This window comes from Lissotriton vulgaris, chromosome 7, assembly GCF_964263255.1.
Source record: "Lissotriton vulgaris chromosome 7, aLisVul1.2, whole genome shotgun sequence".
NCBI classification, from domain to species: domain Eukaryota; kingdom Metazoa; phylum Chordata; class Amphibia; order Caudata; family Salamandridae; genus Lissotriton; species Lissotriton vulgaris.
In genome coordinates this window covers 1,108,041,356-1,108,068,344 of record NC_141695.1, presented here as the reverse complement: position 1 = coordinate 1,108,068,344, position 26,989 = coordinate 1,108,041,356, and positions in this window count along the sequence as shown.

Genomic DNA, 26,989 nt, shown 5'->3' with positions numbered 1-26,989 from the left:
AATTGGATATAGGCTTTATATAAAAATTCTTGGGCCCAGCTGACATATGGGCATTGTTTTCCTCTCCTTTTAGGATATAGCGGGGAACTCGGCAGGGGTGCCTGTTGTCCCCTCTCTTATCAATTTCTGCCATTTTTATGCTCGCTATATAAGAATAATAATATTTTACCAGTCAGATTAGGAGTACGCAAGCTGAAAGTTACTGCATATGCTGACGATTTGGCCGTTAATTCGCCTGATCCAGTATCTGCACTTAAATATATTAAAGGTGAAGCTAATAGATTTGGCACTTTCTCAGGATATTGATAAAATGCCAATAAAACTCAGGTTCTTCTTAATTTTCAATCCACTAGACCAGCCCCAGGTGTCTGTTGATCAGTTCTATATCTGGGAGTGCAGATATCTCTCAAATTCAACAGATTGTTGCCTTAAATTTTGAGACTTCTCACAATGAGTGGTTCTAAACTTTAGAAGCTGGCATAAGCTACCCATCAGCATTATAGGTAGGTGCAACATTATTAAAATGAATATCTTACCCAAATTTCTATAGGTTTTGAGTACAGTACCTCTTTAGGTGCCAAATCTTTTCATTAAGAAACTTGATGGGGCTCTCGGGAGTTGTATTTGGGGGTACAAGACAGCACGGCATGCAATTTGGTATATTAAGCTTCCATATACTCAGTGTGGTCTACAGCTCCCGGATTTGAAGATATACTATTGTGCGGCATCTGCTGGTCGTCTTAGCAAACTAGTGGCTGGAGACAACTATGATTTCTTTTACAGGTTTACACTTGGCTTAGACAGTAGATTTCTACATTGGGTAATGATCCCAATTTCTTCAAAAGAGTAAGATTTAAGACTATAAAAGCTGTAGTTTATATTTGGCGGGAAATCTCTGTTAAACATTCTCTACCACTTTTCCATGAGCATCTCCCTATGTGGGAAAACCTGATGCTTCCTCACGTGTTTCATGATGCAACTTGCAAAATATGTTCAAACTATGGCATTGATCCCTTGAGACAGCTACACAATGTGAATGGGTTCTGCACATTTGAAAATCTGCAGAGCTCCTATGTTCTTCCTCATTGGCTCTTTTTTAAATATTTGCAAAGCAGGGATTTTTTCTTGGTACGACGGGGTATAAAAATGCTGGAGCATTCTGATCTGATAGGAGATTTTTATCATGCACCCAGGAAGTCACTAATGCAAACTTTTTGCCAGAATCTTTGCCAGAAAAGAGTTAGTGACAGCCTAAAGCTTGCATTGAAATGGAGCAATCGCCTATCAGAAAACATTACCCCTTTAGAAATAACTGCAGCATTAGATACGATGGAGAGATCAGTTCACTCTGTAAACTTGAAACTACAACAATTTAGAACAGTTTGAATGTTATTCTACACGTCTGATAGAATAGCTAAATGGGCAGGAAATAATGAGAGCGATAGAGGGGAGAAAAGCAAGTGCCCTAAATGCAGACTGAAGGCTGCAAATTTGCTACATATGTTTGTTACTCGCCCAGAACTGAGGAAGTATTGGGAGGATGTGAGTAATCATATCAGGTTTGGACTTGGCTTAGAGCTATCTGGAATAAGCAAATAAAATGATTATGCTGGGATATAATGGTGTGGGAGATTTAGGTCTAAAACATCTTCTGTGAATTATAACTGCTTCTGCCAGGCTGTACATAGCTAGACAATACCTCCCACAGCAGCAGAATGGTGGGTACACTTATGAGGAGTATATAAGAGGGAATCTGCTTTATCTAGAGTCAGGGGATTACGTTCTATTAAAAAATATGACCAAACATGGGGTAGGCCTAACTGGGGTCTCTATCAGAAACAGCTTGATTGATTTATTTCACGTACGCTATAATGAAATAAGGACTATAATGATGTATCTTGAGGTATCTTGAGTTATAATTGTCTTTGCCAATTATCTCATGTTTTTTGTGATGGCTTATATTTATTTTGTGATAGAATAAGTGCTCTTATGATTGTATAGCTTGGTTATATATGTATATGCCATACTTAACTTATTTGTATTTTGGAAATTCCTTTTTCTTTGTGTTTCTACAGATAGATGGATGACAAAGTGTAAAGGAGAAATGGTGGATATCAGCAGGTGGATGGAAAGGTGAAGGAATGAATGGATAGATACAAGTATGGATGAGACAAGGGATTTCTTCTAGAGAGGGTCAGGCTCACTTGCTTTACTTTCTTGGTTCCATTAGAGCTTCTGTTCAATGTGAGGGATCTTTTAATTTTCTGGCTACTCCCTTGGCATATATGCTGCAGGAGCTTGAACAAAATCACAGTAGAAAAATGGGAAGCAGCCCTGGAATCGGTATTGTATCAGATGTTAGGGACATTTCGTACCCATCTACAGCAGAGGGATTCCATATGTGGATTAATGCTGCCCTGGGCATTGTTGCTCTGTATAAAAACAGGGTTGTTAAAAGAAGTAACCCCTCAGCCCCTTGGTTTTCAGTAGAACTCATGTCCCTTAGGTGGGAATGCCACAGACAAGAGCGGAAATGGAGAGACAACCCATGTCCCAGTGAAAAAGAGAAGCAGAAAGTACTTCTTTGAAACTACAAACAGGCCATTTCTCAGGCAAAATCATGCTTCTTTACAGGGAAGATCAGATCTGATAACAATTCCTCTAGCACTCTGTCTAAAGTTGTAAAGGAGTTATCTGAACCTCCGAAGCTACATATGCTGAATTCTTCCCAAGAGTTCTGCGACAAGGTTCCAGTCTATTTTCATGAAAAGGTTCTCAATATCATTCGAGATCTTGTCCCTCCTGTGGTAGAGGAAACAGTCTTTTTTGACGGCTCACTGTCCTAATGAGAACCTTCTTGCTGCCTTCGCCCAGATTTTGATTCAGCAAACTAACGAGCTACTACTGAGTTTAAAAATCAGGAGCCCCATTGGACCCGTGTACTCATTCTATACCTTAACTGGCTCCAGGTCCGATAGCCACATTTCTATGTATTGTGTTTAACTACACGCTCCAATCTATAATTATCCTGACATTTGGAAGGAAGCAATTGTTACAACGCTTCTTAAGAAACCCAATGCTGACCCCCATGACCTGAAGAATTTCCGTCCCATCTCTTTACTCCCCGCCACTGCTAAGATCTTGGAGAAATTCATCAATAAAGAGCTTATGAAATTCGTTGACATCCAGGAGATCTTAGATCTCTCCCAGAACCGGTTTAGTGCCAGTTACAGTACTAAGTTTGCCATTATTGTTGCTACCGACAGCATTTGTGCTTAGGTTAATCAGGGTGGGGCGGTGATTTTGATAATGCTTCACCTGTCAGCGGAATTTGATACAGCCTACCCGGCACATATGGTTCAGCATCTGCAGCAAGTGGGAATCACTGGGACAGCCCTACAGCTTCTCCACTCATTTTTGTCGAATAGGGCTCAAATTGTTAGCTGTGGAGGCTTTAAAATTAAGGCCTTTAGTCTTCCATGTGGGGTGCTTCAGGGCTCATCTCGGAGTCCCACTCTTTTTAATCTCTATGTTGCCCCTCTGGCAGACCTAGTGTGTTATTTGGCTTTCAGGTGTTATCATATGGTGATGATGTGCAAATTATCGTCTCCATTTCTAACAATCTGCAGTGGGTAGCAGGGAGGTTTAATCAGTGTATGTCCAGCATTATTTGCTGGATGAACGACAACTCACAGAAAATTAACGCAGACAAGACTGAAGTGCTTGTGTTTGGTTCTCAGTACTCCTTCTGGTCAAGAACTTGGTGTCCTGCGGTCCGGGGACCCCTTCCCACCCCTGTTAGGTCAGCTAAAAACCTGGGTGTCATCATTGACGACGCTCTGAGGTTTGATGCCCAGGTTAGTCCCACCGTCAGCACAAGTTTTACATCTAGAGGATTCCTAAAAAGTTATTCCTTTATTCCTCCGGAGCTGCACCAGACAGTTATTGTTGCCCTGGTTACTTCTCGACTAGACTACTATAATGCTCTGTACCTGAACATTAACAGTGCTTCAGTTCACAAACTTCAGGTGGTACAGAATGGGGTGGTTCTTCTCATTCTAAACATTGCCAAGCGGATTTCAGACAGGGAGGCAATTCGCTCCCTACAGTGGCTCCCTGTCAGAAAACGTATTTGTTTTTAAGGTTCTGTGCATGGTCTTTAAGGCCTTGCATCTTAAAGGCCCCTCCCATTTGAAGTCGCTCTTTCAATGGTATGTTCCAGGGAAGCAATTGAGCTCCTCCTCATATAAAAAAACGTGTTATCCCTAGATATCATAGGACTAGATGGGGTGGACGCTCCTTTTCAGTAACAACAGCCAAGCTATGGAATTCCCTACCCAACTATATTTCAGATGCGAACTCCTTTTTGGCCTTTAAACGACATCTGAATACCTGGCTCTTAGCATCTTAGTTTCTTTTTTGTTTGGCCGCCTCTCCTCTGTTGCTCCTCCTGTTCTGCTATAGCGCCTTGACACCTCTTGGTATTAGTGTGCTTTACAAGTGCTATCCTATACTATCCTTGTACAGAACAAAGGTTCTTCGAAGGGAAGTAAACTTATATATGAATTGTTTTTTCACAAGAACCACAGGTCAGAGAAGAACTGGGCTAAGATTGATCAAATTGGGAACTACCAAATCAATGCCAATTACTGTCTTAGCAGAAATAACGAAGAAGGGTAAGTCTCTTTTCACTACATTGCCTGTTTTTTACCATGAAATATCATTCACTACTAATAATGAAAGTGGAAGTTGTTCTATTAAGAAACTCAAGAAGGTCAGGAAGATGCTCACATATTGCTATTAAGTGATACACAAACAATATAATACAATACATCCTTTACACACTCTCACGATAAAGACAATGAGCAGTAAAAGGCTTCTCAAAGAGGTAGTGTGGGAAGCAAGGACTTAGAACTCAGCTATCAACCAAAATACACAACAATGCACTGCCCAGTCAAATGCTTATCTAATTTAAAGAGAAGTACTTTAATGAAACAGTTACGCAAAATTCTACACAACTATAGGTTCCTACAAAGGCTGTTCCAGCTATAGTGCTCCTTTTACCAGTCTTGTGAGGTTCTCCCAGGTCTGGTATATCTTAAGGAGATAACAGGATTAGGCAATAAGGGCACTGGTATGAATTCGCGAAGTGATTACTTTGTGCTGTCAACCCATAGGTCAGTTTGCATGATCTTGGAATAAAAAAGTGCACTTTGTAATTGCTTTGTGGTATATTCATTTCTATGCCATGCATTCTCCTCTTAGTTATATGTCCTCTGCTGGTCAGCCAGTGTGACTGTGAGGTAATAGAATGTTGATGTATGCTTGGTTAGAGTGACTGTCCGTTGTAGTGCGTTGGCTGAGCAGCAATGATTCTGCTCACGGTGGGGCCTTCCTGCTTGCCTACTACCACCTTCTACCTGTAACCAGAGACTCCTATCTTGAGAATAAACCTTATCCTGGTTCACCCTGTACTACTGGCTACTCTGCATCTTCATTAACCACAATGGCGATGAGCGGCGACAGGACCGAGCCTGAAGACTTTAGCACTACTTCAGGAACAGGAGAGGAGACAATATTGTAACTGAAGGAGTATTGAACCATTACAAGAGACAAAGGGGACCTCATACTTTTAAAATTGCAACCTGAAGGAAATTAAACACCCTAAGCCACACTGGTGTTTCTAACAGCTGACTGCCTGCAATTTAGGGTGTTCATCCTTCTTTCCATAAATTTTTCAAACAAGTAAATCAGCTGTCTGTGTTGTCCGCATTTAACCTACTTTAATTTAACAGCTATACATTTGGAATGAAACCAACACTCCTGCAGATGAAAGGTATACAGAGAAAGTGAAAAGCGTTTCAGGAGAACAGTGGCAAACAATTGGCAGCACTTTATTAGACTGACATTTTACATGTAATTTGGTAAGTTGGAAAGTAAGACTTTCTACTGCTTGTGCAATGAGTACATTTTATAAAGCTCTGCAGGGAGTAAAGAGCGAGCGTCTAAAAACTATCTTTTACAATTGGAGGCAGCATGTGTTTTGAAGCGCAAGCATTTCAGTAATTATCCTCTATACCTGTGTGCATATTAACCCTGGGCGTAGTACGTGTAGTCGTGCTACGCGAAGCTACGCGAAGACGTTCTCGCACTACGCGAGCTTCGCGTAGCTTTGCGAGCGTGCGTAGTAGCTTGCTGGTCCCGTTCGTGAGCCGTTTTTCTTGCTCGGGAGCGCGCTGTGCGTGCTTGGGGCGCTGTCTGCGTGTTCGGGGGATTGTAGCGTGTGACCTTACCCATGTGGTGAGCTATGGGCGCGGCCATCTTGTTTTTTCAATTGTCCCGCCGCTCGCCTCCCCTATTTCCTCTTCTGGGTCGCGTATAACGTGTTCGCGCGGTGCACGTCTTGTTCGGGAACACAACTACTTGTTCACGCTGACAAAGTACGTGTTCGCGTGAAATCGCGCGCAAACTTACCCACGTGGTCGCGATGGGCGCGGCCATCTTGTTTTTCACACTCTATGCTATGGTTCTGGGCCTAGTTTTCTATCCACCTTATACCTGTGCAATCTTTACTTATTTTCACAGTTTTTCTTACTTTTTTTACTTATCATCTATCTCTCTCTGTCCCTAAGTTTATATTTTGCATTTTATTTCTACTTTTCCACCTTTTTTTAAACTTTACTACTGTTTTATTTTACTTCTTTATTTAAGCTCCTACTTCTTCCCCCTAACTTTTTTTCCTTTTGTTCTAACTTTTCTTTTCCACCTCCACCCCAGAACTATGGCAAAGGGGAACAGCAGAACCGGCTCGAAGGGCAAGGCGCCTGCACGCAAGAGCCGGCTGCCTTGCGGCAGAATGAGACCTGCAGGGGTGCATGCCCGGAATCTTTTCGGGGAGGCGGAGGTGGCTGCTCTGGTTTTTTTCATCCAGTGCCACCTCCCCTTGACCTTGGCAGCAGGCGGCAGGCCAGGCTCCGGTTACCTCCCAGAGGAGCATCACCGCCGGTGGGCAAAGGTGCGCCGGGCAGTCTACCGTCGCTAAGATATCCAGCGCACCCACCAGCAGCTGGCCAACCGGTGGGCAGACATTCTGGACAGGGAGCAGGACCTGTTGGACCTGCTAGGTGTCGAGGTCGTGGGGCTTGGTGAGTAGCGAGTAACATTTAATATATAATATAGTAGTATAAGTATTGTGTATATTTCATGGACGAAAAAGTAACACGATTACTGGTGTGCTTAGTTACAGTGCAGATCAATTCCGACTTACTGAACAATTGGCCCGTCTGGATTCTTGAATAGGTGGTGTAGGTCAGGTGGTACTGGCTTCGTTAGTATATTCTGCAATCAGAATTTTTATGGAACATTTGATTAGTGTTCTATAAGTAGAGGATTTTTGAATGAGGTCTTGTTTCACAGCACTTAATGTTTCTCTTTCTTTATTGTTTCTTACATGATCAGCACCACCCAAGGGCAAGAAGACGGGGTCCGAGTTGGCGGGACAACCACAAGAGGAGCGCTCCTCTACCAAGGATCCTGCTGCTGGCCCCAGTAAGTCCTACAGTGCTTACATTATTAACAATTATATTTCCCTAACTTTTTAACGCACCTTATTTTTTCCAACCTATTAAGCCTCCTTCCTAATTCAATGTTAGCAAAACCTTCATTGGTCTTACATTTGTTTTCCAAATTTTGGGTATCCAATGCCATCCCTGACTTTCAGTTCCTTCAAACTGCCTCTGCCCTAAGACTCTCTGTGCTACTACTATTAGACTGTGTGTAGCTAAGCTTGCCCTGTTGGCCACTCTTTAGTTAAGGTATTCTTTTGAATAAAGCTGTGATAGAATAGCTGTAGCCACTGGGTCCACTCCTGTCTTTTGTGTTGTCCTCTGTAATCTCCAGTCTTTGTCAATTCCCACCAACAAAATGCACAACCAGATGTTTGCCTACTATTTTTTGTTCAGTTAGTATACTACTACTACTGTTGTGGTTATTATTCTCTGCACATACACATACAGAACTATGCACAAGAAAATAGGATGTTGATGTTGGTGATAGGGAGGTTGGACCTTACACCTTACACCCTAGACACAGAACTCAGTCAGAAGAACCCACAATCCAATGACCGTCTACCTACCTAAGTGTCTCGGTCATAGTCATTTGTCCCACTCCCGACCACCACACGAAGATAGTTAGATATATATACCCAATGATTTTATTACACAACCCAGGCCAGAACAGAAGAACACCCTTTCGTTCACTCACTCGTTTAAGTCCACAACACCCCAGACACTCAAAATATACCAGAGTCTATGTGCAAGTTCAAAAACTTTATTTTTTTAATAACAAGCTTTGTATTGTTGTAACTTGTAAGTATTTCCATGAAAAACATCCTGTTCCACCATGCAAAACGAAGAAGATAAAATACTATACATTTTGTACATCTAGTGCACGATAGAGAAACGTGCGAATTGTGGAAGACCCCTCACAGTTGAACGTATACTGGTTACACATGCATCTTTCGAAAGCTCTGCAAATCCCTTGTTTCGTAGAAGGCAATCTTCTCTTCTCATCTGCCTATGAAAAAAATGTTGCACGTTAGACAGTGAATACAACTATGCCAGTTTTTAGCAGTCATGGCAAAAAGTGCAACATTATGGATAAGCAAAAGGGACAAACAATACTGGTTTGTCAACCTCTTTAGTTGTATGCAACACTCATGTGGCCTCAAAGGTGTCTTTCTTACTGTGCAACAAGCTGTGAGGTAACATGGGCAAAGCAGTAGACCCGGATCTAAAATGGTTATATGGCTCAGGCTAACTTTCCAAAGACTAGAGTAGGAGTAGAGATTAGATGACCCTAGGGACCATCTAATAAATTAAAACTAAACTCTGTCTAATGTGACTGCTGTACATTAGGACGCAATTTGGACTAGTTACACAACGATTCATGTTGTACGTAACTGTTTTTTCAATCTTCCTTCCTGGTGAAAAAAGTACAACTAGTAAAATAGGGGGAGGTGTGCAGGCATCTAAAAAGGTGTATTTGCTTTTATAGGTGCACAATCACTACCAACCAACAGTGCCGACGGGGCCAGCGGCGATGCGATTGCCATCCAGGAGGGGACAGTGGCTGCTGCACCTGCAGGAGCATCAGTGGGGGAGGAAACTTCAGCGGTGGGCGGTGGTAAGTTATATTAATTACTTATTTGCATTACTAGGTGGAAGGGGGACATTTCCCTCACTGTGCTATGAGACTTATTAAGAAAGTATGAATTTGAAGTTGTACTGGACAATATGCAATGGTTGAAGAAGACACCCTTTGTAGCATTACCAGTGTGAGTTGAGTAAACAAGGCCTCTTCCATCAGACTCCAACTCAGCTGTGAAAGTTATGGAGAAGACTAAAAGTCAGATCAGATGACCTTGAGGGATGTGTTGAACAAAAAGGGAAAGACGTGAACTAGGGTGGAAGGAGGAAGGACTAAAGAGATGTAATAATAAGACTAACAACCATAGAAGGATACTTTGGAAGGTTCATTCACGTGGCTGATATGAATCCGATACATGGGTTGTTGAAGGATGGATAGAACTGGAAGGTCAAAGAAAATGCAGGCCTGGTTGGGCAAAACAATATGGGTGCATGGATACAGTGGATAGCAAGAATCATGAGCGGAGTTTGTGTCAATGAAACCCAAGGCAAGGATGGAGTGGACGCATGGGTGGTTGCTGGTGAAAGTGAAACCAGCTAAGCCGATAATAAAGAATGATAGACATTTAATTTTAATGGGTGGATGCCCCCTAAATGTATTGTATTCATCATAGGTGAAGACTGTCACTGGAAGCAGAGTCTTACTTTGAAAAAATAAAAGGAGATACAAAAAAGACTTTTGTTCTTATGTGTACTCAAGGCCACCCAGTACTAGGGCAAGTATAATGCCGGAAAAAACTTCAACAAATGCTACAGGCAGGGGAAGCAGGAGGATAGATTAGATAGATACTAAAAGTTGACACCAATTGTATGTACTGCGCTTGGTAGTGCTACTATGCCATAATGTACTGTTCAATTAATTTTTAAGAGTTTCAGTTACAATTCTGTTTCTTTTTTTATAGATACTCATACTCCTTTCCAAAAACCATCCCGGAAGGAGTTGGCAGCCAGGGCCCGGCAAAAGAAACTGCAGGCCATTGTGGAGGAGTACCGCAAGCTGGTGGCTGAGGCTGAGGAGGAGGAGGAAGAGGCGGCGGCAGCAGCTGCTGCCTCTTCCAATGCGCCTGGCCCCAGCAAGGCCCCACCTGCAGTAGTACGGCGCCGCGGCCAGGCAGCCGCTCACCACCGGCAATTAACATCTGCCACCCCCACACAGCATGGATGCAAATGTAGGTGCCGTGCATTTCGGCAACAACTTCTCCTCCGGGTGGCCAAGCTGGAGGACCAATTAGAGGAGCGCGTCAAGATTATAGTGGACAAACACCTCAAAGCCCGCCAATTGTAATGGACCCTGTTGATTTGCCCCTTTTTAATACTTTTGTTGGTGGGTAGGAATTGGGTGTTGGGGTTATTTTTGTGGGAAATTCTTTGGACTTGTACATTGGTTGGGGTTAGGGTGGGAATAGGGGTGGGATAGGAGGACTAGGAGGATATTTCTTGTACATGAATAAATGTTATTTATTTTCAACTTACACATATGATGTTGTTTTGTGGTGGGGTTACTGTTGTACGTCACAAGGTTTACTCTAGATGCAGGGCAGCGGCCAGTGTTTGATTGAAATACTTTATTAATTGAATACATGTGTAACATGCAAACAGATAGATGCTGTACCCCTCACTCAGTTATATTTGTCCTATTAGTACTACCAGCCTCTCCTCCATTATACCTCCCAGCAAACTTCTCTTCTTACCTGTGATTGATGATGATTACGTTTGGCACCGCAAGGGCTGCATGGTTTCCCAAGACAACAGAGAATATGCCGTGGTTGTGTGATAGTAGTAGTAGACTAGATACTGGCACTAGCATTGGCAAACAAAAACAAAGAGAAACAAAGAGACAGTCATTTGCCTGAGAGAGAATGTGAGAGAAGTAGAAAATTACAGTACATAATACGGACAAAAAAATACAAACAATATTGCAACTGCTAAACGAACTCAAAGAAATCAATGGTGTCGGGGACTGTGCCAAGTAGAAGAAGATAACAGTAGTTGCGTTGAAGTCATTAAAACACAATACAAATCATAAACTTAAATGCTCTAAAATCAAATTCAAACAATGCCAGCAATGATTTACATTTATTCGTTGGGTCACTTTGGGAAATTAATTGCCTTGTACACTAGTACATAAAGTGAGCTTGGGTGGGCAAGCAGAAGAAGATCCTCGCCCTGCCTCGTTGACATTTGATTTCATTAGTGTTGCTTTCACCACATCTGCCCCAGCAAGCGTGTGATCAATTGTTGGTGTAGATTTAATGTAGTGACATCACACCTCAATATAAAACCACACAGCCCGGGGGAAGGGGGTTAGGGTTTGATGAATGGATGGGAACAGGGGTTTGGGGAAAGGTTTGACAAAGAAAAACAGTACGCATGGAGACAACAAAATCAAAACAATGAAGACGATGATTGCTGATCCACAACTACCCAATAAATGTAAAGTCAAGTAAGAAAAACGAAATGGATGCATGATGAAGGTTTATTATTAACTTGATGGTTAATAATAAGTGGTAATTACTTAACTACTACTACACAATTCAAAGGAAGTATTTCTTATATATGATATGAATATGACTTTTGCCTAGGCTGTATGCCCTCTGAGAAACCGTAATACCTGATGTAGCGGGCTGAAAGCTAGCAAAGAAAATTAAGAGATAGTTTAACTGAACAATCAATTACCAAACACAAGCGTAAAATAAAAGAAGAGGAAAAAGGAATCAAAGAAAAATATGAAAATGATACTAAAGATAATATATTATCCAGGGCCAAATGTGTAGTTGTATCTCGTCATTCATTTTTTTCCTCCCTTCCATGGACACTGTGACTGATTATATCATTCTTGGGCGCCTCTGGCTGGATGATGATGAGGAGGATTGGTAAGGTAAGTGTGAGTTGTTGCTCCAGGTATAAAAGCGCTGGGTGAAAGGCCGGCCTGTAAGTGTTGATGAAAGAAGAAATGGGGTATTACAAAATAAGTTAACAGAATGAAAACATAAAAATCAATTACGGTGCAGTGCAAAAAAGACAATACTCGTGAGCGAGAAGATTTTCAGACTGAGGCTGCTTGGATACATTGATTAACTCTACTCTTCTAGTTGCACAGCAGTCATCGAAAAGAACAACAAGATAGGAGCCAGCACAGAACAGTTACAGGGCCACACCACAACACCGGGCCGTGAGTCTGTGGCCCAAACTCCATTTACCTACATTTTTCACAGTTTCAGACAAAAGACATACACATCAACCTAGCATTTTCCAAAACAAGTGATTAATTTAAATCAATGTGCCAATGTCCGTCAATCATACCACTATTTTATTCCACCACTGCACACACATGTAGCCTAGGTCTGCTGTGGTTCTTGTTGATTGGTTGTGTGTTTACCTTGTATTCCACTTCCTGAACATATTCCATCAATAATCTCTGATCAAACTGACTGACATCGTGCAAAGATGGTATGGTGGTCATCATCATCATCATCCAGTGTGGCACGTGTACGTGTTCTCCAACAGACCACCAACAGCAACTCGGTCTGTAGTGAGTGACTACGATTATACATATTACATACATATTATTAAACAACATGGAAACATTGACCATTACTTGGGACACAAGAACTTTGTTATTATATTAAACTACTAGTATATTTCTACTTCATACACATTTGCTCTGAGTCAGCAAGAGGCCAATGCAATGTATGGCATCATACATTTCATATACCTGTCTTTCTCTTCTTTGTGGCTGTCAGATCACAGATGCAGCAGAGTCTTCTGAAAGTGATGACGAGTTTACTTTAATTTTGGAGCCCTGCTCAAGTTCTGACATTGAAGAGTTGTGTATGCCTGCAGACATAGGTGTAGCCTTAAGACAGTGATGCATTTCAGATTGGAAACAAAAAAGAAGATGGCTATAGTCACGTACGTTTCACTTGTTATGGAGGGACTGTTAGAGGCTACATTATTGCACTATTGTCCATCTCCATCCAATGTATATCAAGATGGAAATGTATTTAGGGTGAGTCAGGAAGATGGAGCAGGACTCTGATGAGTGGAGTGCACAGTAAATGCTCAGATGTGCAACTCCAATAGGTAATTAAAAGAGAAAGGAAGATGGTGTTGGTTTTGAAGTTTGAGTCAGAAAGACAGATACACACAAATAAGGAAGGGAGAAATAAAGGAAGGGAGAATGTAACAATTTCAAAGCCTAGTTGTCAGAGAAGAGGAGCTCGTCCTCAAACCCTGGTGGTTCTTCTGACAGAAGTAGGTCCTGAAACACACTACTTATTTCTTCGGACTCCCTCTCCTCTTCCAGCTCTGATTCACGTACTTTGTAGTCTGGTGGTATCAAGCGCTGATTCATTTTGATCATGGTTAACCTCTCCTCGCTTTTGGGCAAGAGACTGGTCCTTTTCACAGTCACAATGGCACCAGCAGCACTGAAAACACGCTCAGAAGAGACTCTTGCAACAGGGCAAGCTAGATACTTTATGGCCAGCCTGCTGAGCACTGGCCATTGGCTTCTTGTCCTATACCAATAAACTAATGGGCTTTGCTCCATGAACACCTCTGTTGTGTCATCCAGATAAGCCTGGACCATCCGCTCAATGTTCATTGGTGCTCGGGTTTGCTCATCCTCTTTTTGCTTTGCGACAGCAACGGACTTACCCTTCCCTTTCTGTAGAAACTAAGCAGCTATTTTTTTGCTTGTGTCTGATGAATCAGATCCTGTTGGTTCGGTTGTTGTTATTGTTTGTGTTGGTGACTGCTGGGAAGCAAACGCACTGCTCGCATGCTGTGAAGAAGAACTTGACTCTGTAGGATGCTCAGTAGTACTTGCACTGTCCTGGGCTGGCACTGGCAGGCCTCTAATTGAGAGCCGTTCGTTTTCTAAATCAGTGGCTTCCTCAGCTATTACAGTTTTGTACTTGGAAACATCCCCTTCTGAAAAAGGAATTACTGCATTACTGTCCGCTCGTGTGGAGTATTTGCCTGCCTACCTGCTCGCCACTGTCCTGGCTGGGAGCCAACGTCTTTGAACTTGGGGAGACACCGCCTGAGAGTCCGGCCGCAGCGGAGGTGAGAGGCGCAGGCGAGCGGGACTGCGAGGACCAGCATTCCTGTGGTCATCGTCAGCTGGTTCCTCTTCCCGCCGCGCCGCGCCCCCTCCCAGTGCCGCGCCCCCCTGCCTGAGCACTACAAAACTCCTCGCGGCCCCCGCTCCGCGGGTGCCGCTCGTGTGGAGTATTTGCCTGCCTACCTGCTCGCCACTGTCCTGGCTGGGAGCCAACGTCTTTGAACTTGGGGAGACACCGCCTGAGAGTCCGGCCGCAGCGGAGGTGAGAGGCGCAGGCGAGCGGGACTGCGAGGACCAGCATTCCTGTGGTCATCGTCAGCTGGTTCCTCTTCCCGCCGCGCCGCGCCCCCTCCCAGTGCCACGCCCCCTTGTCATACTTAGGTGGACTCGCCCGCGCGCATCGCGGGACGCGCGCGGGGCGGCCACCGGGGCGAAGACCGGGCAAAGAGCGGGCCGTTCTAGGCCGTTAGAGGCCGGCAGAGACCGGACCGGGCCACCCCTCTGACGCCTCGGGTCTTCCATACCTCCCCCTTCATATTCCAGCATGGCGACCAGATCCTCACGAAGCAAGTCTGCCCAACAAGGTACAAGCACTCTGGACAAATTCTTTCCAAAGACGAGTAACCTAGCTAGTAAATGCTCGTCTATCCCTGAGGCCCACCTTGAGATGGGCCCGGAAAGTGTGTTTCTGGATCAAGGGGACACCTCTTCCACAGAGGCGAGTACACCGCTCACACTGGATGCTTCTCATATGTCACTACTGGACAGCATTGATCAGACGATCGAGTCGGTCCTTCAGCAACTAAGAACTCCCCTGAGGCAGAGGGACAGGAACTCCCCCCGGTTATCCGGGACCTCTGATCACATTACCATCCAGGATGCTAGAGGAACAGTCCTACAAGACGCAGGTCAGGCTGACTTGCCCATAGATGCTGAGGGTAGCATAGTACAGCACCCCCCCAAAAGGAAAAGGGTTAGGAAGGCAAAGAAGGCAAAGAGGGCCAAAGTGGACATAGTAGAGCTGAATCAGACTGACAGCATAGACATTTCTGCCTCCCCTGACCTTAATTTATCAGGGTCTAGGCCGATTTGTAGGGGCTCTCCAGCTCCCGTTTCCTTACCCTCGCACACGGGTCCTTTTATTTTCGGTGGGTCAACCTCTACCTCTTCCAGTACTGATTCCTTAGCTAACACACTCACTGGCATTATGAGGGACTTGTTAGCTCCCATTGCAGCCAAACTGGACGCCATAGAGTTCAGATTGAAGGCCTTGGAAAGCTCTCACACAAGGAAAAGCCCCGGGACAGACAATAATATGACCAATCCCGCTCCAGTCCCTCGGACCTCCTTGGTGAATAGCCTGCGGTCCGGTATACCGACACAGAGGGCCAATACGGTACTGCCGGGCACGGTCGGGGCGCCTGATCCCCAGGCGCCCCCCTTGTTGCCCTCGGCGCCCAGGCCCCCTGTTCCGGCTCCAAGGAGATCGAAGCAACTCCCAGCGCCACAGACTGGGGGAGCCGAGATCCCTACAAATGGCGCTACTGATGGTCCTGCCCCCCAATGTGATAGGCGTAGGGTGGTCAACCTGCCCCCAGAAGCGGTCCCCTACACGGTAATCATGGTGGGTGTACCTGAGCTGACTGGTGATATGAGGGAGCCCCAAGACTCGTTACGTAACAAAGTGATAAGCTGGCTTAGCATCAATAGACCGCTGCCCCCTAACCTGAAAGGCGAGGTCTTGATGGCTAGGAGAATCCCTTGGATTGGTTACACCCCAAAGAATAAGGCTGGGGACTGCATCATCATAAGCTTTAAAAGCCCCCACGTAGCCAACTACATTTCCAATTGGCTTGCCAGGCCTGACAAATCTAACATAGAATTAGTCCCCCTCTCGTACTTCTACCCAAATGCAAATAGTACAGAGCCAAGGGGGGAGAGGGGGTGGACTAGGGTGGGCTATGCTGTGGATGGCTCACGCTACAGACCAAGGCACCACCCCCCGCATGTCCAGGCAAGTTTTGCACATTACAATAGATTCTCCTGCCTAGACCAGGTCGACTGACTACATATCAGTGGTACCTCGCCAGGCTCGGGAAAGGTGGTAGATGAGGTTCTCAGGAGGGCGGGTGAGAGCAGAACCCCTGTAGTTGAACCTGGACCCCTGGTCAATACTAAAGGCAAAGAGCAAAGCCGGGTGGGAATGACTGCGGCTTCCGCAACAGAACACGCTCCACCCAACAGCGGTGTTAGCTTGGGCTTACAGGGGATCTCTCACAACGCTGGGACTGGCCACACCCCACAACCCGGGGGGGTCGAGCCGGCTGGCCCTCGTACCAGCCTGCCAGGAATCCACCCATCTACGGACCATATGCATCCCCCTATTGAGGGTCAAGGTGCTCTACCCACAGTCCAGGGACTGAGAATTGTTTCTTGGAATATAGCTGGCATGGCAAATAAGGAAGGCACACCGGAGTGGGACCAGCTGCTGGCCAGTAGCGACATCCTACTCCTCCAAGAAACTTGGGCACGGGACACCGTAACTAGGGATGGGTTTGACATATTTGAGATCCCTGCCAAATGGGGCGGGAGGGGGAGGCCGTCGGGCGGGTTGGCGATCTGGATTGCGAGTCACACTGGATGTCAGGCGGAACAGGTACTTACGTCCTCGCAGGACATCCAGTGTGTTCGGCTCACATGGCCTGGTAAACCACCTTGGGCCATTGTGAATGTCTACTCTCGGCCGGTTGCTGCGCCTGACGAATCCCCCACCCTAAACGACCTCTCCTCCTTCCTGGGGCAGTTGCCGGGAGACCTCAAGGTGGTGCTTGGAGGAGACTTCAATTGCCACTTTGAACCCCTGGAGGGCATGTCGGAGGGTGCCCTTACGGCGGAAGACGATTACTGGGGAGTCCCACCATCGTCTTCCCCCTACCCTAAAGCCTGGTCCCCCCTTGTAATACAACTCATGTCCCTTACCCTGAACTACTCACTGAGGGCGTGTAATGGGCGCACCATCTCCGACACACCCTCAGTGTGTACTTTTAACAGGCGGAGTCATGAGTCGAGGCTAGACTACATCATGGTGGATATCTCACTCTGGCCTAAAGTCCGTGATTTTAGGGTAATAAGCAGGTCGGATAGCGATCATAACGCCCTGTGCTTAGATATCCAGTGGCCTCCCCATGTAGTGGGAAAAGTGGCAGAAAACTCTGGGGGAGAGGAGGGGGATTTGCTCCTCAAAACCAGTAGGCGACGGGTTAAGTGGGGAAAACTGGTGAGCTCAGAAGAGGCCATTAGTAAACTATACGGGCTGGCAATCCCAAGGTTTATGGAGGTGGATGCACTGTTAAACGCACCAAGAACCCCGGAATATAATAAGAAGTTGGGTGACATACACCAAGGTCTCGTAAGAGATTTGGCTGAGGTGTTCCACCCGCTGGTGTCAAATAGGAAGAAAAAGACTCGCGTTCCCACGTGGTATACCTCCTCTTGTAGGGCAGCAAAGTCAGAGCTCATTGCTGCAATAAAAGAGGGGTCAAGTAAGGCTGAGGTGCGTGCCTGTAGGAAACACTATAAAACAGTGATGGCGTCTGCCAGGTCCGACTGGGACTGGAACCACTGGCACGACCTTTGTGATGCCCTTAAAGTTAGGGACTCTCGTAAATTCTGGGCTCTTGTTAATAATGGCACAGGGGAACTTAAGAACGCAGTGGAACCGAATATTGCCCCTGAGGTCTGGGAGGCCCATTTTGGGGAACTCTATAAAGAAACCAATCCTTGTCCTGTTACAGCTCTGGATGCTTTCTCTGGCATGCAGGACTGTGAATTGGAACTATCCCTGGGGGAAGTGGAGGCAGCCCTGAAGCAACTACCACCGGGGAAGGCGCCGGGTCTAGACAGGCTACCGGGGGATTTGTTTAGGCACCACCTGGACATTTGGGGGCCATACCTTCTCGTTCTTTTTAATGCCATCATAGGAGGTATGCCAATCCCCGGGTCGTGGCTGGGGGCAGAGATTGTTCCGATCCACAAGAAGGGATCTACTCTGCTCCCCGTCAATTACAGGCCCATTAGCCTAATAGATGTCCCCCAGAAGCTTTTTGCGCGCCTCATCCTCAATCACCTCTTGGACTGGGTGGAGGAAAATGACATCATGACCCCCCTGCAGGCTGGCTTCAGAAAGAACACCTCGACCATGGACCAGATCTTCCGCCTTCTCCTCCTTTACTGGAAGACTGTCACCATAGAGGGCGGTAGACTGTACATGGTCTTCGTGGATCTGAGGTCAGCCTTTGACCTAGTCCCTAGAGGGAAACTTTGGGAGGTTTTGCATCAACTAGGAGTGCCCCCACACCTTCTCAGTACCATCATCAGGCTCCACGAGAACAACTATGCCCAAGTAAGGTGTGGGAGGGATGGCAAGCTCTCGGGCAAATTCCCTGTCCTCAGAGGAGTCAGACAGGGTTGTGTTCTGGCGCCAACCCTTTTCTGCCTGTTCATTAACAGTGTCATTCAACATCTTGACACTGTTGAGGACAATGATGCCCCGGTTTTGGCAGGCAGGAGGGTTCCGGCAATCATGTTTGCTGATGATACCCTCCTGCTTTCCAAATCCCCCATGGGGATCCAGAGGATTGTAGATGGTTTTGGCCTTTTCTGTCAGCAACACGGGTTGGAGGTCAACACAGAAAAGACCAAGTTTATGATCTTTAATCCCCCAGCGAGAACCAGACCCAACCCAAAACTGGGGGAAGTTAGCCTTGAGAGGGTCTCGACCTTTGTCTATCTGGGGGTAACTCTACAAGAAAATCTGGCCTGGGACTCCCAGATAGCGAGATCAAGGTTGAAGCTATCCCAGCTAGCGGGCGCACTCCTTAAGGTTGCAAACAAATCCACCTTTAAGCCTGTAAGCCCGGCTATCGAAACCTATAGAACTCAAGCGAAGGCAGCAGCCATGTATGGCAGCGAGCTGTGGGGTTTCAAAGCAGGGAAGGCATTGTCAGCGGTGGAAAACACGTTCTTGAGACGCCTGCTTGCTCTCCCGAAGGGAACGCCACTGCTCCCCCTAAGACTGGATCTGGGCTTGCATTCTATTGCTGAAGATCTTTTATCTAAACCCGTGAAGTTTTGGCATCGGATATGGTCCACCGAGGAACTGCATCATTATAGGCAGGACCTTATCCATGTACTGAGGTTGAATGGCAGCAACAAAATCCCCTGGTTGGCTTTTATTAAATCAGAATTGTCCAGTCTGAATTTGCCAGACCTCTGGGATGACCCAGTCCAGGGCTGCCAAAGGATCACACGCAAAACTCTTGCCCAGCTGTACAAAAGTAAAAACTTGGCTGATATGGTGAATGCTCACAGCACCGGCACCCTTACGAATTGTTTTATGGAGTCCAAAAATTCTTACCTCTTTGAACCTTTTATGGATTTTATCTTTCCCTTGTTGGCGAGGAAATTGTTCCTGCAATGGAGGTTTGGCACACTTCCCACTAAAGTATTTACACACAAATGGCGCACTGGGGAAGACAAACTCTGTCCTTGCTGCAAAACCAAGAACGAAGATGACCTCCACATAATGTTTGCCTGCCACGCATACCGGAATCCCAGGAAGCGCTGGATTGCTCCGCTGTGCCGGAACCTGGGTTTTCGCGAATATCTTCAAGCATACAGGGTCATGAAAACAAATACCTTGGGACATATTGTTTTTGCAGTGTCGAAATTCTTAATGGCAGCTTGGTTAATAAGGAAAAAAATAACCTCCTGATCTGGTGCCCTACCCCATGCAGATCCTCTTGCCTTTATATGTAAATATTTTTGTAACATATGAATTCTATTTTACTGTGTATCTATGTATTGTATTTTATTGCATCTTTTATGGTCCATTGTGGCCGAAATAAAGAATTTTTGGAATTGGAATTGGAATTGGCATTACTGTCCACAAATAATTTGTACTGTGGATCCAAAATTGTGGCAGTAATGTAATGTTGATGTGACACAATCTTATTTTGAATCCTTGTATTCTCAGATAAGCGGCCGGCTAAGGACTTCGCCAAATTACATGCTTCAAGTTTTCCTTCAACACCTTCGTATGTTTCAGACACCTCCTTCAGCTCTTGCTCTAGCATGTACAACAATGGGATAGCTTGGCTCATAGTACAGTCCTCCCTGCTGACTGCACGTGTGAAGACTTCAAAAGGAAGTAGCATCTCTGTCAGGCATTTAATGAGGTCCCATTGCGACATCTCAACTGTCATGGCTTTAATAACAGTTGGATCCCCTGATCTTCTTGACATTGTCATGACATAAGCATTAAGTGGTATGTACTGCTCAAACAGCTGATCAAGCATATAATAAGTAGAGTTCCAACGTGTTGGTACCTCCTGGATGAGTGCTTTGACTGGCATTTTATACTCGCGTTGAATGACCCGTAGCTGCTTCCGGGCTTTAAAAGAATGATTGAAATGCGTGCAGATTCTTCTGCAAATGGTCAGTAAGTTGCTGACTTTGCTTTCATTTTTCAGAAAGTCTTACACCACAATGTTAATGCAGTGTGCCAAACACGGGACCCTGAAATAGAGACCATCTTCCATGGCCTTAACTACATTACTGCCATTGTCGGTGGCAATAAAACCAATATTGAGGCATCTTGGCGCAGCCATTCAAAGACCTTGCTGTTGAACTCATCCAAAATGTTTGCAGCAGTTTGCGATTTCTCCATAGCAAACATGGCTACAGTAGCATGTCTGCGAGTATCATTAAAAATCTCAGTAGTGTCAATGCCTGTAGATATCTTGTCTCTGACACCTGAAAAAGAGATCCAGTGTGCAGTGATGCACATGTAATCAGTGGCTTGGCAACTGGTCCACATGTCTGTTGTCAGGTGGATACTATGCACAGCACTCTGCTGCAAGGCTTTTCCAAGCAATTCCAGCACGTCGTGGTGTAGTGCTGAAACTGCAACTCTGGCAAAATAGTAGCGGCTGGGAACATTCCATTTTGGGCAGAGGGTTGTCACAAATTCCAGGAAACCCACCCCTTCAAAAAAAGAAAAAGGGAGAAGGTCCAGAGTTAACATTTTAGCAAGCTTAGCATTGTACAAACGTGCTATTGGGTGGTTGCGCTCGTACTTTCCCTCCTGCCTAAACATGCTAACAATGGTGCGCTGCTTGGTATTTCTTTCAGTTATGCCCGATGCTGCCATTCGTGTCGCAGACTTCGTACCCGTACTCCTTGGTGTCTCCGAGTTACTCTTACTCTGGTGCCACAGAGATGTTGCTGATGCGGAGGATGTGGGATCTACCACTTCAGTGCTGGGGAGTCGGACAGGGGTACTTAGTGTACCACTACCAGATAGAATGTCTCCCTCTTCTTTCTGGTCGACCTGTGGACCTTCTACTGCTTCCCCACCAACATTAATGGTTCCTGCTTTTATGATACATAGGTGGTCCTCCCACTTGATTGCGTGGTGTTTTTTCATATGGGTCATTTGGCCTCCGGTACCATAGTTTGTACCAAGCTTACCACGACTAACAGAGGAATGACAAATGGAGCATATAGCAATGTATTCCTCATTTGCGCTAACTGTAAAGAAGTCCCACACTGGGGAGCTTAACTTTTGTCTCCTGCTAGAGGTGCCACTTCCAATGCCAGATGAACTGGAGGTTGTGTGGTGAATTTCACTATGTGGTTGCGCAGTAGTACCACTACCTACTTCTGCTGAGGTGGAACTTGTGCTGGATGTAGGACGCTGCCGGCTGTGTGCAAATGTAAAAATGGAAGCTGGAGGTAGTTTTGGTGTGGCCTGTGTTGGTGGTATGCGTGCTACATCCCTAGTCGCAGTCATTCTTGATAGGGTTAAAATGTTAGTCTCCATGTCCTCAGGGCCAGGAGTAATGCTTGTGATGACTGGGTCTGACTCATCATCACCATCATTATCCGGCTGCTCAACATCGCACTCCATAAGTGATAGGCTTCCTGGAACCTTCCTTCTCCCTAGCCTGGTCTTCTTGGGATGTCTCTCCCTCTCATGCTCAGATTGTTGTGGCTCCCAATTGAGATCAAGATCATCAGAAGGGATGCTTGGCGAAGAACTCGATGGACTAACCCTCCTTTTCATTGGTGGGGATTTGGAAAACAATAGATCTCCTGCATGAGGTGCTGCCTCTTCTTGCTCAGCATCAGGCTCAATTTCCTGAACTGCCCCGACTTCGGGAGGAACAACAACTACTATTGCCGGTGGTGGTTCTTGAACAACAACTATTGCAGGCGGTGGTTGTGGTTGTTGTTTTCGTTGAACATCTACTATTGCGGGCGGTGGTTGTGGAACAACTACTATTGCAGGTGGTGGTTGTGGTTGTTCTTTTCGTTGAGCATCTACTATTGCGGGCAGTGGTTGTTGAACAACTACTATTGCGGGCAGTGGCTCAGGTTGAACATCTACTATTGCGGGCGCTGGTTGTTGTTCACCCTTTTTCTGCTGTGTTCCCTCTTGCGTGGAATGTGTACTACTTTGAGATAGCGATAAGTTCAGGTCAGGCTCAGTATCACTGCTTTCCACCATTAGGCTGGCTACCTCTTCCCCACTCATCTGCTTGGGCCTGGGTTGGTGGCTTGGGCCCACTGAAGCGGAGGTGCTGGCCCCAGCTTGGACCCCAATCACTGCTGCTGCAGGCGTACTTTTTTTTCCCATAAATGGTTTTCGGGTCAACACCAGAATTAAGTGTCACTTCCTTCTTCTGTTCTTCCTTCTTCTCAGCAACTTTCTTGGTCTTGGACGACCTGGTACCTGCTTTCTTTGGGCCCATCTTCTCCAGATGTCAGCAGCAGCACTCAGTTGCACACGTTGCTGAGAATGATGTCTGGTCAGGTTTGTCACACCACACGTGACGTAGTACAGAAGGACGTCCGTCTGGCAGTAGAACAGGCGATGAATAATGACAGACACCTCCTCTTCAGTCTTTTGTGCACCTACAAGCAAAGAAGACAGAACAACATCAGTCGAATGTGGATTTTTGTAGCTTTAATTTTATTTACTACTAGAAGTATTAGTACAACCAGTAAGAGTAAGAATAGCAAAGAACTAAAATGCAAATGTAGTGGAAGTGGAACTTTTTTTTCCTTAATTTGTGCATCATTTTGGATGGATGCAGCATCAGTGACCTGCAGCAGATAGCAATGGGGATGTGAACAGTATTAAGCCATGCAAAGCTCACTCTGTTGAGAGAGAGCACCTCTGTGCACAACAGTGAGGACCCGTAGGTCTAGTTCAGTAAAACATCAAAGGGTAATGGTGATAAAGCGACAAATTGTTCTTTCAGCATTCACCATTTATTCAACAGTTGTTGAAGTTGCTGCTTAGTAATTCAATAAACATAAGATATCCAAAAGTAAATTTCCATCATTAGCTGAGTCTTTTTCAAAACAGATTATCACAAATCCCGATGCATTTCGGGCCACGCCCTTCTTCAGGGGATTACTCTACAAAAAATCCAAATGGAACAAATCAATCATGTATCTGTATGTAAACGCAAGAAACTAACTAAACGTGGTGCTCAGATAAAAAACAATAAAAAACAATGTGACCCAAAAATCATACATAGGTGCAAATAGATGCCACCAGGATAAGAAATCCCATGAGTATATGTGAGAAACAAAGAATAAATCCAAGTTCAGTGTAGTGAGAATGCCCAAAAGAAATCACCACGTGTAATATAGAAATCTCAGATAAAAATAGCGTGAGCGCGAACTTAGACAGAAAGTCAGGCGTGCCGTTTAAAAGGTAATGAAAACGTGCAGCATAGAAGGATAAGAGCGAAACCACCGGAACCCGAGTGGTGAAATCTCAACGTGGTCTGATACTGACCCGAGCCGGGTACTTACATCAGGACGAAGTTGTTCAAACTACGCGGAGTGCCGCGGAGTCAATGATCAGTCAAACAAGCCGCTAGTCCGGTGCGAAGTAATGAGTGTGTGAGCAAAGACATAGACAGAGGACTGGGAACCGAACGGGGACATAGAGGGTAAACAGAACATCGCCATATTGGAACGGAGGGAACCACTGAAAGGAAGATACACCACCATAGTGAATGAAATGACAGGAGTGAAGAGTGAAAAGCAAAAAAATGTCAGGACGAAACAATATAGTATAACAATAGATTACAGATAGCATAGAAATTCCATGCGGTCATTAAGCCCATTGGGTACCATAGTGGACATAAGGCGGATCCAAAAGTTCTCTCTTTTGAGGAGGGTGTTCTTATTATTCCCAGTGACTTTGACTTGCTCAAGTATTTGAAATTTCAATTGAGCCACACTGTGTCTGTTTTCCAGAAAATGGGTGGCCACACTGGATTTCAAGTTTTGTGTTCGAATATTACTTTTGTGTTCAAGAATTCGCACGCGAATTTTTCTCTCGGTGTGTCCAATGTAGCATTTGCCACAGGGGCATTTCAACATGTAGATAATGTTACTGCTGTTACACGTAGCGTTCACTTTGAGTTTGATGACATGTCCTTTCATGGGATGGGTTGTTTTGTTCCCAGGAATACAATTACTGCAGTTACTACAGTTGTAACAAGGTTTGAGGCCCGTATAAACTATAGGGGTTGCTGTAGAGGTGGTTTGACACAATATTTCTTTCACATTGCGACCTCTGGTGAAAGCTGGCTGAATAGACCAAGAAAATCAGGTTCCATGGTTAGTATGGGCCAATGTTTGCAGATGATGTGTTGAAACTGGTTAGACATCTTGGAATATTTAGAGACCACGACCATGCGGTTGGGTTTGAGTAGTTCAGATCTCACACATTTATCAGTCCTCTCTATTGCCAAATCCAGAATGGGTGTGGGATACCCACGTGCTCTGAGTCTCTCCAATGTGATTCCGAGTTCTTTCTTGCTTTCTTGTTCCTTAGACACAATACGTTTCACTCGAGCGAAGGGTAAGTTGTTCTTCAGACCAGATCGGTGAAAACTTTTGTAATGTAAAGTGGAATTCCTATCTGTAGGTTTTCGGTAAATAGTGGTGAACCAATCCATTGGTTCTCTGTGTATTTCAACATCCAAATAATGGATGCATTTATCACTGTATTCCCAAGTGAATTGGATACATTCATTAACTTTGTTCCAATATTCCAGGAAGTTGACTAGGGTATCAGTTGAACCTTCCCATAACAAAAATACGTCATCTATGTACCGCAGGTACAATTTTCCATGTTGCAACCAGCTGTTTTGGCACACTATGTGTGACTCTTCAAACATTTTCATATAGATGTTGGCGTAGCAAGGAGCTGCCGAATTGCCCATGGCAGTGCCATTCAATTGTAGTATTCATTTATCAAGAACCGTGAAGTAACTGTGATACAAAGTATACATAGTAAGTTGCATGAGAAAGATTTTCAGGTCTGGGTCCAAATCGGATGTGGCTAGTACTTGTTCAATGGCTTCCATTCCTCCATCATGGGGGATGGAGGTATAGAGTGAACAAACGTCCACTGTACACATGATGAGTTCGGTGTTTTTGAGTTCATTCATGATGGGTTCAAGTTTGGACAAAAAGTCTGTAGTGTCACGTACATGTGACTGAGTTTTGAGCACAAATAGTTGCAGGTATTTGTCTAAACCTTTGCCAGTGTTCTCATGTATACTTCCTCTCGTGGATACAATGGGCCGAAAAGGAGGTTTAGTAGGATGTTTATGCATCTTGGGAAGCATATACATTACAGGAGGTCTGGGATTGCTGGGAGTTAGAAATCTTCTGGTCTTATCGTTGATGGTTTCATTGTCAAATGCCGAGTTGATGATTTGAATTAGATTTTTGGAAAACTCCAAGGTGGGGTCTCCCGGAAGTGTATCATAGGTATTGGTATCATTAATACGAGCCTCAATCTGTTGTTCGTAGAATGTAGTGTCCATGATCACCAGCGCACCGCCTTTGTCTGCGTTTTGACATGTAATGGTGGGATTGTCTGCTAATTTTTTGAGGATGTTTCTCTCCTTTTTAGACAAATTTCCATGTTTCATGGGAGATTGAAATGGTAAACTCAAGATCTCCTGTTTAATCAGATTCTCAAAAGAGTCAATGATCTTATGGCTTTGAGGTGCCATAAAAGTACTATGAGGGCGAAGTCCTCTGAGCATGTCTTCTTCCAATGATGGTGTAGGGCAGATATTCTGAAAGTAATGTCTGAGACGGATGTTCCGTACTAATTTAAAGGCACTAACTTCTAGCTCCAACCTGTTGGTGCGGGTGGTAGGCACAAATGATTGTCCCTTTTGTAGGGTGTTGATCTCTTCAGTAGATAAGACAGTGGAGGAGATGTTGATAACTAGATTTTCATCCGGGTTTATCGTCTTCTGTTTGTCTTCTTTGCTTTTGTTACTGGTGGAATTCTTTCGGATTCCTCGGCGGGTTTTCCCCCCCGGGTTCTTTTTGTTGAGCTTGGCCTGATTCTAAAAAATGAACCGCAGAATCGGTGGATGTGCTTGGTGTTTGTGGTTCAGCATTGGGTGTATCACGGGTTGGTCTTTGTCTATTGTCATCCTCGGAAGATGATGTCTCATTACCAGAAAAAGGATTATAAGCTTTGTTGGGTCGTCGGCGGGCGTACACCTCTGCCCAGGTGTACACCTCGCCGAGCTTATAATCTATGGTGTCTCTCTTGAATTTTCGAAGTTTCCTTTCCTGTGTCTCCTTGGTGTGTTTGTCA